The following is a 13,274-nucleotide window of genomic DNA, read 5'->3' on the forward strand; positions in this document are numbered from 1 at the left end:
CGACGTGCAGTTTCCTGTCTTTTCAGTCTTGTGTGAGGACTCCAGGTTAATCGTTTGTCCAAATGTAGTCCAAGGTAGCGGATCTGTTCGACAGGGGTAAGAGTAACATTATTAAATGAAACTGTAGGTTTAGGTTAAAGGTGATTTGATGGGATTTGTTGGAATTTATCTTAATCCTCCAATTACGACACCATTCATAGAGGGCTATGATATGGGATTTGAGAGTTTTTGATACAATTAATGGGTTATTATTAACTGCGAGCACACATGGGTCATCGGCATACGTGGTGAGGATAGTGTTAGGATTGGTTGGAATGTCTGCTGTATAGACAGTGTAGAGGATGGGACCAAGGATACTACCTTGAGGAACACCAGCGGACTGAGAATAGAGGGATGAATTCTCTGAAGGCAGTATCGACTAATATTTAACTTCCACTTTAGAAAACTTACGATGAAGAATGGGTCCGCGTTCAAGGGGTTCTATATGAAGGATTTACTTCTGATAATTGCGTCAACAAGATGATTACTTTGCTCGTCTGTTCTTCAATTGTTTTTTGGAAATATCTATATTTGAATAAATGATAAAGGCCAGCGAAACGATCTTTAATTGAATGGTACAATTTAGAGACTGTAGCGCCCTGCTACTACTGGTCTTTATTATAACTATCGTATATTGATATATGTACTATTTCTTGTGAATATATTAATTTTACAAATATAATAACCATATCCTATGACGTAATATTGTTGAATGTATTATTTGGTACTAATAAGGTTGCAAATATGGTAATAAGGTTGCAATAGAATCTTCTGATTCACTGAAAGCTAACGTCTAACACGTAGAATCTCTATATATGATGTAGCTTTATAGCCCAATATAAGTGGTTAACGCAAGATGACAAAGTAATGTATGAATATTACCTACAGGGATGAACTTCCATAGGATACAGTGAGTAACAATATACATGATGGCTGAGATCAATTAAGCACTATTTTTGTAACTGTATAGTGTTTTATAATTCCAGCCTGTCTTCTCTGGTCTTTTTTTTTTTTTTTTTTACACCACAGGAAGTAGACTATTACACCACTTTCTCTCCCATAGCCCAATATCAGTTTACTTTTGCCTTGAGTTAGTTTGCATCTTGTTGAGTATTTTTTTTTTACCAATACACGTTAAAATCTATGTCAACTTTGTTGCATAGAGGGCATGTCGGTGAATCTGCGAACCTTCGATGGAGGTGTTCATGTCCTTACTAGTCGGAAACAAGCCCGCAAAATTGCCGGGCATTCGTTTATCCTTATTCTGTAGGCTCTCCTACTTCTTATCTTCCCCTTGAAATGTTATTTTCGGGGCTTTTCTTGTCCTTATAATGAGAACTTATAATATTTTCACTGTTCTGTAAGAGAGTGGTGAAGCAGGGTAGTTCTTCTCACAACTTGTCAGCTAGTCCATTGCCATGAATATCAATATAGCCTGGTATCCACTGCAGAACTATAATCCTTCGTCTTTTACTCTTAATAGCAGTCATGTTTCTACTCTTTTCTTCAGTGGTTGACTCTGCAATACCAGGTGTTAATAATTTTTGTATTCTGGCTTGGGAGACGCTGAAGATTACAGTATTGTCATCGCTGTCAATAATGGATTTCATCTCATGATAAATATTTCTGTCTCATAATTTTCACACCCAACTCCAACGGGAAATGACAGTTAACTCCTTCCACCTTCCTATAATCTCTGTCCTTTCGTCATGATCTACACTGTAAGACTAGCGTTACCTTAATGAATGTAAACGATTTCCTTACGGTTTAGACTTTCAGTTTCATCAAGGATAGCGAATACCTGTCACCCCCTTCACTACCGTAAGTAAATACCTTAGGGAGTGAAGTTTTCATACCGCGAGGATTTACGAAGAATTCTCGTAATACTCGCCAATCATCCTTTCAGTTCACCTCCTATCCAACTACCTAATCCATTGAACATACATTGTCGAGTACCTGACATGTTCATTTGGAGTCAGAACATTTAATAATACAAAGCCACCTCGACAGGGGTATTCTAGTAACCTGAGTATATTTGGTAGATTTTGAACTGCAGTGCATGCAGCCTTCCCTAGGTCCTATGTCCTAGAAGATAATAATAATAATAATCTTTATTTATTCTGGGATTGATCCCTTTAGAATAATGTACAGGCGTCAAAATTAGGCTTCAGAGTGAAATACAAAATAAAAATATAAAACGTCATAAAATATAATAAAATAATGAGTATAAAAAGATAAAAATGAACAACAATAATTAACAGAATATATAAAATAAGAATAAAATGATTAATGTAAAACCATAATATGACAAACACTTCTGATAATAAGTAATAGAAAAAAAAATCAAATATAATTAAACTAAAACTAATAAATGGAAAGGTACAATTTCTGCTAATGTACATATTTACATAATATATATCTGAGACATTAAGTACAGAAAATATATAAACTTTGTTTGAAACTTTCAATGGTTATTCTTCCGGAATTGGGTGGACAGAAGGTGGTCGAAGATACGGGATTTGAAGGTTGGAAGGGTATTAGAACTACGAATGAAAGAGGGAATGGAATTCCATAGGGATGAGGAAAAATCTACCAAAGTCTGCGGTTCGATGGGCACTTATATATAACTCTGAAGGCGATGAGCGAGTATTGCGGGAATGTACTGAGGATTTAAATTGAAGGATATCAGAGATGTACGATGGACGGTGGATTGGATAATTTGGTAGAGGAAGGAAGCAAGAAAATATTTACGACGGAAGGAGGGGTAAAACCACTTTAATTCTTCGTAAAATCGGGTGACAGAGGCGTCCCTGGGAACCCCAAAGATGAATCGTACAAAGCAGTTAGTTAACCGTTTTAATCAACGGTAAGATACTGTTAGGAATTTCTGTAAATATCTCTAAAACCAAATTCTTGATTGCTTAAAAAGATGGAGGTCCTAACGAAGATTTTTGTCACGCAATAGAAAAGTTAATTATAAGTCATTAATGGTGCAATAATATTTTATGGATATACAAGTGTTTTTCTTACTTTTTGTTTTTCCATAAGCTGACTCTTTATTTCTATGCTTTGTTTCTGTTTGTTAACGGCCACGTTTTCAATTATCTCTGCACTCAACTTCCCTTTAGGCTCCTTTTATTGATCATAAAACTGAAATAAGAAAAATATTCTTGATAAAACAAAATCTATACATTGCCGGGTTAGTGGTAAATTTGATCAAATGCTATAGTTTTCAATATAAGTTATTTACCACTCGCCCACTGCCGAAATCCCGTAAGTGACTGACTTATCTTACCTCTAAAATATTTACCAAAAGTCTTTGAAATTACTTATTAATTTTTGTTTCATTGTTAATTTTACAATGTAGCTCGCTGAATTATTAAATTTGCTAAATATTATAAGCGTGAACCAACCACACCCACCCTCAAATAGAATCTTATTTATTATACCTCTAAAATATTCATTTATAAGGAGTATTGAGGGATTTACGAGGCATTTTAAGAGAATTCTTGAAATCAGAAAAAAAAATATATAGGTATCCTCTGTCAGACTATTGAAATGAGGATAAGATCTATCTGACATTAAAGATCATTCAATCATTCGCTGACATACCTAGTTTTAATTTTGATTAATTCGATAGTTTGAGCGATTATCGAAAAAATCGGGAAACAAATGCGAAAAAATGATTCTATAAAGTGGCTCTTGTGGTCAGTTGATTTTATCAAAAAAGCTGCTATCGCATCCTACTCACATCCTCGCCTTAACTAAGTAATTTCAGTTTCATACGATTTTTCGTTAGGTTGTTCACACGCACATTTTGCAAGACTAAGTTTTTTTGACTTAAGGGAACTAACTAACTGTATTTCCTTCGAAAACTCTGATTCGAAGTTTTTCAGGATCGCAATATTTTCCCTTCCTATATATAACTCCATATAAACGTAAGTGAAAGCAATGATTTTGAACATTTATGCGAAAGTCACCATTGTTACTATTGGGTTGCAAAATAAGTTCGTAGCGTTTTTTTTTTCTGGTGATTTCAATAAAAACTTTAGATTCTTATAAATATTTTTAATAAATTATATATGACCCATTTTAATAAATTACATGCTGCCATCTTTCTGGCAATTCTCAGATTTTTGAACAATGAACTCTTCTGTATGCGTTTTAGAGTTCTCGAACGAATTAGTATTCCCCGTTAAGAGAGTTTTGAAGGGCCCGAAAAAAGTGAAATCTGTTGGGGCAAGGTCTGGTGAATAGAGTGAATGGGGGTTCACATCCCAGCTAAACTCCAATAATTCCTGCCGGGTCTGCAAAGACACGTGAGGACGGGCGCTATCGTGATGGAAAACTATGCCTTCCTGAGTTCATAGAGACACAAATGATTTGGGACACTTGCAAGAGATGCGTTAAGCGTGTATCCCGTGTCGTAGAGTAAGAGCTGTCTGTGAGGAATGCTTTAATTTGATCAAAATGCGTCTTCTAAGTCAAAAATTCCGATTCTGAACCGAGCAAACAACTTATGGACGATGATTTCTCCTAAGATACACACTGCAAATTTTGATACTCGTCTGAGCAGCGGATTTTCTTCTTCGGAAATAAAAAATCATTAAATGGCGAAAAACAATTTTTGTCTTTTCCATTTCGAGCAAGCAAAATACCACTTAAAGATAAAGAATCTCGGTTGAAACTGATGCCTAAAAGCACCTTAAATAATACTTTTTTAGAATATGTAAACATTATTGACCAACTAAACATGATTTTATAAATAAGGATTAAATTGAAATCTTGGACTTATTTTACAACCCAATATATAATAACGAACGATCGACCATAAGTTGGTTTTGTTCACCTTTAGGTAATTTTACTCGAAATAATATTTCTGATACTAAAGGCACATTTATAAAAGGATTGCATGAGTTGATATACTGTTGGTTATCGTCAGGTTGGACAGTTTGTGGTGGAGGGAATTAATACGTCACAACCTTAGCTGCCTCGTTACTTTTACTATATAACCAACGATATTTATATTTATTATGTTATGACTAGAAACTGGATTTTGTGCTGTAAAAAAAACCCGAAAGCCCAAAATCGTTAAGTAAAAACTCAAAATGTGCATAAAAAACGTGAATCCTGCAATAATTATCAACTTTATTGATTAATTTATATTATTGATACATAAAAAAGCTTACCTGACCTTGAATTGAATTAAGCTCTCTAAATGCTCTCTCCATTCATTCAAAGATAAATATAAAACTGAATGACTTTGATTAAAAATCTAAAATTTTGTCCTTAATTATAGTATTGATAGTTGTAATTCCAATTGAAGATATCAGGTACTCTGTACCAAAAGTACTCGAAAAAGCGTGTCTTGGGTAGAGAGCAGGTTAGGAGATGAATGGATAGGATGAGTCTTACGGGAACTAGACGTAAATCCTCAAAGGATGCAAACTTCACTTCGTAGGGAACGTGCCTAGTAGTCGTGAAGGGGGTGGCAAGTCCTAGACACGAACTAGCCGTAGGTCCTTACAGAAAGGAAACTTCACTCTGCACAGAACTAGCCTATAGTTATGAAGGGTATTGTAAGTTCTATAGGAAATAACTGTAGGTCCTGACGAAAGGAGTAAAAGGTTTAGGAAAAAGAGATGCAGAGAAAACAGAGTGAAATTAAAGTCCAATATATTTTCCAAAAAATAGTCAACTCTCAGGACAATTAAACGCCATTGAGAGATGCTACGTGTAAGACTTTTGCTTTTAGTGGTTCAGAAGATTTTCTATCTTATATAAGATAATTATATTATTATATAATAATATATTATTTGGTTGTTATATGTCTGACATTAAAATATATAAAAGATCCGGGGTGTATATGTTTTATTCATTTAAGAAAAGATCTTTTAGACTAGAATAAATTTGCTAAAACATGAGTCCAAATAGAACTATTTACATTTAATAGTTCTCGTGATATAGCTTTTTAAAAAGCAAAATTTCATAAAGAATGCACTGAAAAATCAGTAGTTAGTGAATTTATTTTGAGAAATATATATCTCAAAAAACCATTCGACGAACAGATGTTTATTAGCACTCAAATTAAAGCTAGTTTAATTTAATAAAAAGTAGTTTATTACGTTTATCTTCGTAGAGGTAGTAGTTTTATGGTTTTAAAAATGTTATCCGAACAACTAGAAATTAAAAATTTTAAAATTTATTTTGGAAAATATCATAAACACTACTACTCCTACGAGGAGAAACGTTATAAACTACTTTCTAGTAAATTTAACTAGCTTTAATTTGAGTGCTAGCAGACATTTGTACGTCTTATGATTTTTGAGATATATATTTCTCAAAATATATTCACTAACTACTGATTTTTTTCATAAATCAAAATTTTTGTCCGAACAACTAGAAATTAATATTTTGTGAATATATTTTGTTGAATATCCTGAAAAATACTATTCCTACGAAGATAAACGTAACAAACTTAATACACTACTTCATAGTACATTAAACTAGAATTAATTTAAGTACTAACAGACATCTGAAAGTCGAATAGTTTTTGAGATATAGATTTCTCAAAATAAATTCATTTACAATTGAGTTTTCAGTGCACCGAAAACTTCTTTATGAAATATTGCAATTTAAAGAGCTATATCTCGCGAACTGTTCAACGTAAATATATCTATTAGGACTCAGATTTTAGAAAATTCATTTCACTTTAAATGATTTCGTCTTATGTGTTAGCTGGTAGGTTGCGTCATACCTGTCCGTTAATTCGTTACACCAGTATGTAGAAAGTAGTACTTAAAAATATTCTTCCTAGCAAAATTTCTTTTTAATTTCCCCTAAAATTGCATATAGCACTTTCTTCCTCTTAGCTTTTCAATAAGTATTTACATAGGAATAAACCATTAACCGAAAAAATAACATTTCAGTCAGTGTATGTTATAACTAAACATACAAATAATAATATGATAGTCGACGTTTAATTTATTTATTGAGTATAAGAACAATATATATATAGTTTTATATCAGCCATTAAAGAACAGACATCTAAAAAAAAAAATTGAACACACCTAATAATTATGGAGGTATTTGTTTTCCAGTGGAAACAAATAAAATATTTTTACTCTTTTATTTGTTACGGTTGGCACAGAACATTTGCTTGAAAGTGCACTCAACAAAGACTTGACAATAACTGCCTAACAAACGACTACACAACTAGTGTCTAACAAAAGACTTACAAACGGCTTGTGATCAACAATCGATATATTCACAGTTTGCCACAGAGCAACTTGTATACGATATAAAATGAATTTATTTACGAATATCACACTTTAACAAGGAAAATTTTAAAAAGTAAATGTTTGATAAAGTTATGAGTATAATCATATTGAACAGCAGTTTCCAAACGTTTTTCGCCATGGTACGTTTATTAAGCTAAAACAATTTTGCGGTGCTCAATTTGTCAACCGGTACTCTATAACAAGCTTATTTTAGAGAGGATATTTTATGGTTGTGAGAAACATCTGGGGCCTGTTTCATTATGAAAGCCAATAGTATTAGTTCATAAATGCAAGTACATAAACTATCAAGTAAAAGCACTTATACATTTTATTTCATGATAGGGACATCTATCAGTGATATTACACAGGTTTGAAAGTAAAAAATTATCTGGCAGAATTGTTTGAGTCGATGAAATACTAACTACAAGATTAATAGTATTAGTTTGTACTCTATTATAAAACAGGTCTCTGGTTAATACTATTCCAAGTACATTCGTAACTTTTTTTTACCTGTTATTTTTATTTATTTTTTATTGAATTCAACTCTTCTTTTAATGAATTTATTACTTATCTATTTTTATTTTAAAATTTAAATAATATATTAAATAAGGAAAACAAATAATAACATTAATGAAATTAAATGAATTTCATTTTTTATAGCCTTTATTCTGTTTTAATTTATTCATTTAACTAACTTTTTTTTGTTTAAATCTTTATATAAGTTTTTGTTTTTAATTTATTTATTTGTTTTTTTATTAAACTGATCTACTGATATAACTAACTACTGTGTCTTTGATTTATTTTTATTTTGCCATCTAATGATAAATTCTTTTGATTTCTTTGACGGATCAAACGTGACAAGCAGATCATTGGAGAGGGGAGGTCTAAGAGAATGCAATAGGGATACATTTTCAAATGGAATAAAATTGTGGATAATAAAACAGGGGGGGGTAGTTAAAATATATTTATTTAGTGTACAGAGGATTATTGATTGTAAAATGATAGGGTAAAAAAAAAATTTTTCTTATATCATGTAAATACACTGAGTGTTTTGTAGCAACCCAATGTATTTGGGCAGCATAGCTAAATAAAGCATTTCTCTCTATAATATGAGAAATTTAGTTCAAGTATTAAATTTTATGCAACAAAAATTCAGCCCAAAATGAATAAAATTTGCAATTTTGAGCAGAAAAAAAAACTAAAAACGTGCAAAATTGTGGGAAAAAACCTAAACGTGCAAAACAAAATTAATATTTTTTGAACATCTTTTCTATGATTCAAATTTCTTTTATCAAAATCTACTAATGTCTTCGAAAAGGTTTGTCTTGACTTTATCATTATAAACATGGGCATATTAAGTTTATTTTTGTTTAACACGTAACAAATACATTATGCGATGTAGACATGAATCGTAAACAGTATTGGATTTAAGTCTATTGGTTTTTACTTATAATCTTGAGTCCGAAGGTTCGTTTGAAATTAATTAAATCTTCAAATATATAAGGTTTATAAGAAAAGGAAAGAAAGCAGTTTGAAAGGACGAACAGATCTGAAGACGAGAAATTATAATACTAATTTTATCATTGTCTCTTATAGATATGATAAAACTTTTTTCTGGACCTTGGTTATATAATCGAGAGGGCGAAATTCCAAATAGATATGTATTATTTATCGAGTTTGAGTTTTCCTAATATTTTCTTCACCATTTATATCTATCATTTAATATAGTTACTTTTAAATTATATCTTTGTCTCATATTCGAGAAGTATCATCATCATAAGGATGATCCACTTATCGAGGGGTCCATGATCCATAAGATTATATATATTTATATTTTTCAGTTGGCTAACAGACCTCGCTGATCTTTGACCACCCGAACCATCATTCTCCACGCCTGTTTATCTTGGGCTACTACTTTCCAGTTTGCTGCATGCAGCTAATTCGCATCTTTGTTGATTCTATCTATCCATCTGCTTTCTGGCCTACCATGTGGTCTTTTGCCAACGCTACTGACAAGACAAGTAATCTCTTCGAGTGCATCCTGACATCTTTGTATTCCTTGTAACTGAGCCGTGTCTTTCGACTAATCCACATTAATGTTTTTTCATTCCGCTCCTATATTGCCTGTACACATTCCTCGTCAAACCAATAGTTACGAGGATGTCTTGTTTTTTCTCCAAACACTTCTTTAGCAGTCTGGGCCAATCCAACCTTGATACACCTCCATCTGTTTTCACTTGTTGCCAGAGCTTCACCGACTGTTCCGCTTATGACTATCTCATGAAACTTCTCAGAAAACTTATTAGCCATTTCTTCAGTCTTTAGGCCTTCTGTGTTCCACTGCTCGTATTGGATTTGTTGTTTCTTTGCAGTACATTTTATTCTTTGGTGGAGTCTTAGCGTAGCTATTTCCATTGGCGGAGTTAATTTTACTTCATTACCATCAGTGAAAATATCGACAGTAATGTTTTCCTGGACGTCCTCTAGAATCATAACATTAGTCAACTCCTCCAGACGAGAAACTTCCACTCTGAACTGCGGCATCGGTTTTCCAGGATTCCGTCTTCTTGTCCTGAACCGTTCTCCATCTGACTCATGAAAATAGTTGAAGGCCTGACGTTTCTCGCAGAAGTTGACATACACGCTCCAAATAATATCTAGAGGGTCCTTTGGGAATAAAACGATAAAGGGAGTCGTTCCTTTCCAGCCATTCCAGTCGCCAGTCGAGGGTGCTGCCACAGATTAGTTTTCAATGACGATCCTTCGTCGTATGTTGAAGGCTTGATCCTAGCCGGGGCTCGGGGAGAGCACCCCTCCAGGCTTAAGCTCCTGTTCTAGGAAGTTAACTTCACCTTCGAGTATCCCAACGTGACGCTTTAATCCATCCTTACCTTCATGTCATTTTTCTGTGGTCCTTAATTGCTTTTCAACTTCCATATTCGCTGCCTGACCGTGTGATAACTGTCCTTAACCTCTTCTGCTTCCAAGTAACTCAATACTTCACTTCCTATCTGCGATAAAAAAAAAAGTTTCTTTTCATTTTATTACCCAAAATCGCGCTTCTGATAACAAATCGTAGCGTGGTATTTGGGCCAAGAAACAACAACAATGAACAGTAACAAAAACAATTTTATTTTATTACAAAGTAACACAAATTTTAACAACACTTTAACTAGCCTTGAATTACCCTTTTTTTTTTTTTACACACGATCCACATACATGTTTTAATTCATTGATAATATGAATTATTATCGATCGACTAGATAACTCATTACAATTTGAAGATACAGACTCTGTGACTTACTATGTACAACTTAGACTACTACCTACATTGAACTTGTTACAACAGCCACTTATGACTGTCCAGAACTGTACAGCATGCGTAGTTCGTGTTTTCCCCTCCCAAATCCTGTACCGCACTGCTGCGTACAGTGGACAGACAGGATTAGTTGGAACATACCTACTCAGTTGTCGGGGCATACCTACACAGTTGTTGGAGCATACTTACTCAGTTATTGGAGCATACCTACTCAGTTGTTGGAGCATACCTGCTCAGTTGTTGGAGCATACCTACTCAGTTGACTAGACTACTTTTCCTTTCCTCTCCTCGACCTAATTCTGCAACTTTACAAAAAAATAATTCCTTATATCATTTTTTTCAAAACTATATTTCATTAATATCACTAGATTAAACTGGGTAGAGAGGAAACTATACACTCTCAAACCAAAAACGTAATTATGAACGTATTTAAATTCATGAAAACAAGATGAGAGTAGTGAAATCCATATTTCCTCTGTTATGAAAATATTACTACCATAAATTACTGCATTTATCATAAGTTAATCCCATTCTAGGACCTAATATACTACAATTGTTAGTACATTGTACAATTGTTTCACAACAAATTCAAACTTAAAAAAAGGCAGTTTTTCTGAACACAATGATAATCAAATCTCAAAAATGATTTTCTGGAAGATACTGCGTTTTAAAATAGCTAGTCAGAACAGAGCTGTCAATATATTTGCCTACAAAATAAGGCAAGAATCAAAAAGAAACAGTCCCAGTCTTTGGTAAAAAGGATAACCAAAAGGAACATGTAACCTTCTTTATTCGTAACTTTGGAGTTCGACAATAGGGGGAAAAGCGTTCCAACTACCGACCCAATCCCGAACTGGTTGAGCGTTACAAAGTTCCTCTTGGTTTGTTTCCAGTAGGAGGGGTTTGTTATGGTGTGGTGGGGAGAATGATCAAGAGTGGGGGGTGCGTGAGTTTCCTTCTCCTAAAGGCAAACTTATTTTAGATGCACTATACTGATGAACTGGTACTTTGGGGTTATCAATCTGCTTAGAACGCAAAGGCCAGTAAGAAATTACTTTACTATTAATCCTCTTTTTTTTTACGTTTATTTATTGAAATAATAAATTTACAATTATGATAATATTTACATGGTTTATAAATTAGAACATAATACTAATTATATGATAAATCAACATTATAAAATTTTAACAAACATGGGAAGTGCTCTCTGACATGAAGGTTTAGTTCTTCCACTCACTCGTAGGTAGCGACACTGATAAATAATAAGAACGTAGAAAATTAAAAAAATCTGTGAATCATGTCCAAAGTGTCTCATTCATATAATTCCTTCCCAGAGTTACGTTTTAATTGCTGTTTGTTAGTGAGATAAGCATTTATTCAATTTCTTATAAAGACATTTAAAGAGGCATAAGTATAATATAACTCAAGAACTATGTGTGGATACTTTCTCTATTATTAGATCATAACTTAGAAATGATAAAAAACTAATTCGGTTTCCTACCAGAATATCAATGTATTTTTAGGCTTCGAGTAAAAAGAGAAGAAGGGTAACTAAATACCGTCCGAAGTGTGGCGGACATCCATCTGGGCGGCCGGAGAACATCCCAAGTTCGTCTCCTCGAGTAAACTTCAACAAGCTGCTCTCCGTTCACTAAGCACAAATAACTGGTAATGTTCTCACCTATTTTCATCTTCTATGTATTTAGTCTTTACTCTATTTATAATCGTGCTCTCTTAACATTGGTTTCAGGTTGTACTGAAGATTGGATTCGGATTCTTAGAAGAACACAGTATCTTGTTTGGATAAATGTTATTGTAATGGCTGTGGTAACTATTGTCCAATAAAGTGCTTTCACACTGTCTCAAATAAATTCTGTTTCAAACATTATATCTTTACTATTTTATTACTACATAGTCATTTTGTTTTTATTCTTCCAAAAATTCAAAGTGGGACTAGTGGATGTTTTCACTATGTTCATGTAAAAAAAAAATAAATCTATGAGTTCCTCGTGAGCTTGAAGAGCGCCAGAAGTTAAAGTTGCAAGAGACATGCGTTTCACTACTTACTAAACAAAGAAACTAGCCTTTTCTCGAAAGGATAATCACGTGTAATAAAAAATGGATTGTATGTGACAACAGGCGTCGGAGATGTCGGTGGTTAAATATCGACGAAAAATAATTTGATTTCATAAAGTTGTTTTACTAAATAACGGCCCAATAGAACCTTTATTCGGAGGATAATTCTGTCAAAAGATGACTTTTTTGTTTTAACAGAAAATCATTTTGTAATTTTTAATGATTAATATAAAAAAATCCTGGATAACAATTTATACATGACAAATGAATATAAAATTTGAAGACAAAATTTTATAAAGGAAAAAGTTTAGATTGGCGATATAGACACCAAAAATCACTGTCTGCAAAGTTCCGTCCAAACCCAAATCCTCAATTGCTAAGGATGGAAGTCCCACAATACTTCATAAGAATTATTGGGAGTTATTTCAGTAGTATGATTCAGAAGCTGGATTAAAAACTTACAAGATCACGGTGGCGTTCCTCAGGCTTCAATTTAGGGACATTGCATTGGAACATTATGTATGATATGATGTTCAGGCCAGAAGAAACTGTTACGCTCG

The 13,274-nt window shown here is 33.2% G+C and overlaps 1 long non-coding RNA gene across 1 annotated transcript in view; it reads left to right on the plus strand.

The window, feature by feature from the left end:
- The window catches only part of LOC106684311 (uncharacterized), a 14,863-nt gene extending 2,337 nt beyond the window's left edge, over nucleotides 1-12,526 (plus strand). The window contains exons 2-3 of the long non-coding RNA XR_001343689.2: nucleotides 12,162-12,306; nucleotides 12,389-12,526. This is a non-coding gene — a long non-coding RNA (uncharacterized lncRNA). The remainder of the gene's footprint in view (nucleotides 1-12,161; nucleotides 12,307-12,388) is intronic.
- The last annotated feature ends 748 nt before the right edge of the window (nucleotides 12,527-13,274 follow it).

This window comes from Halyomorpha halys, unplaced genomic scaffold (assembly GCF_000696795.3).
Source record: "Halyomorpha halys isolate HHAL.00 unplaced genomic scaffold, Hhal_1.1 Scaffold570.1, whole genome shotgun sequence".
Classification (NCBI taxonomy): Eukaryota; Metazoa; Arthropoda; class Insecta; order Hemiptera; family Pentatomidae; genus Halyomorpha; species Halyomorpha halys.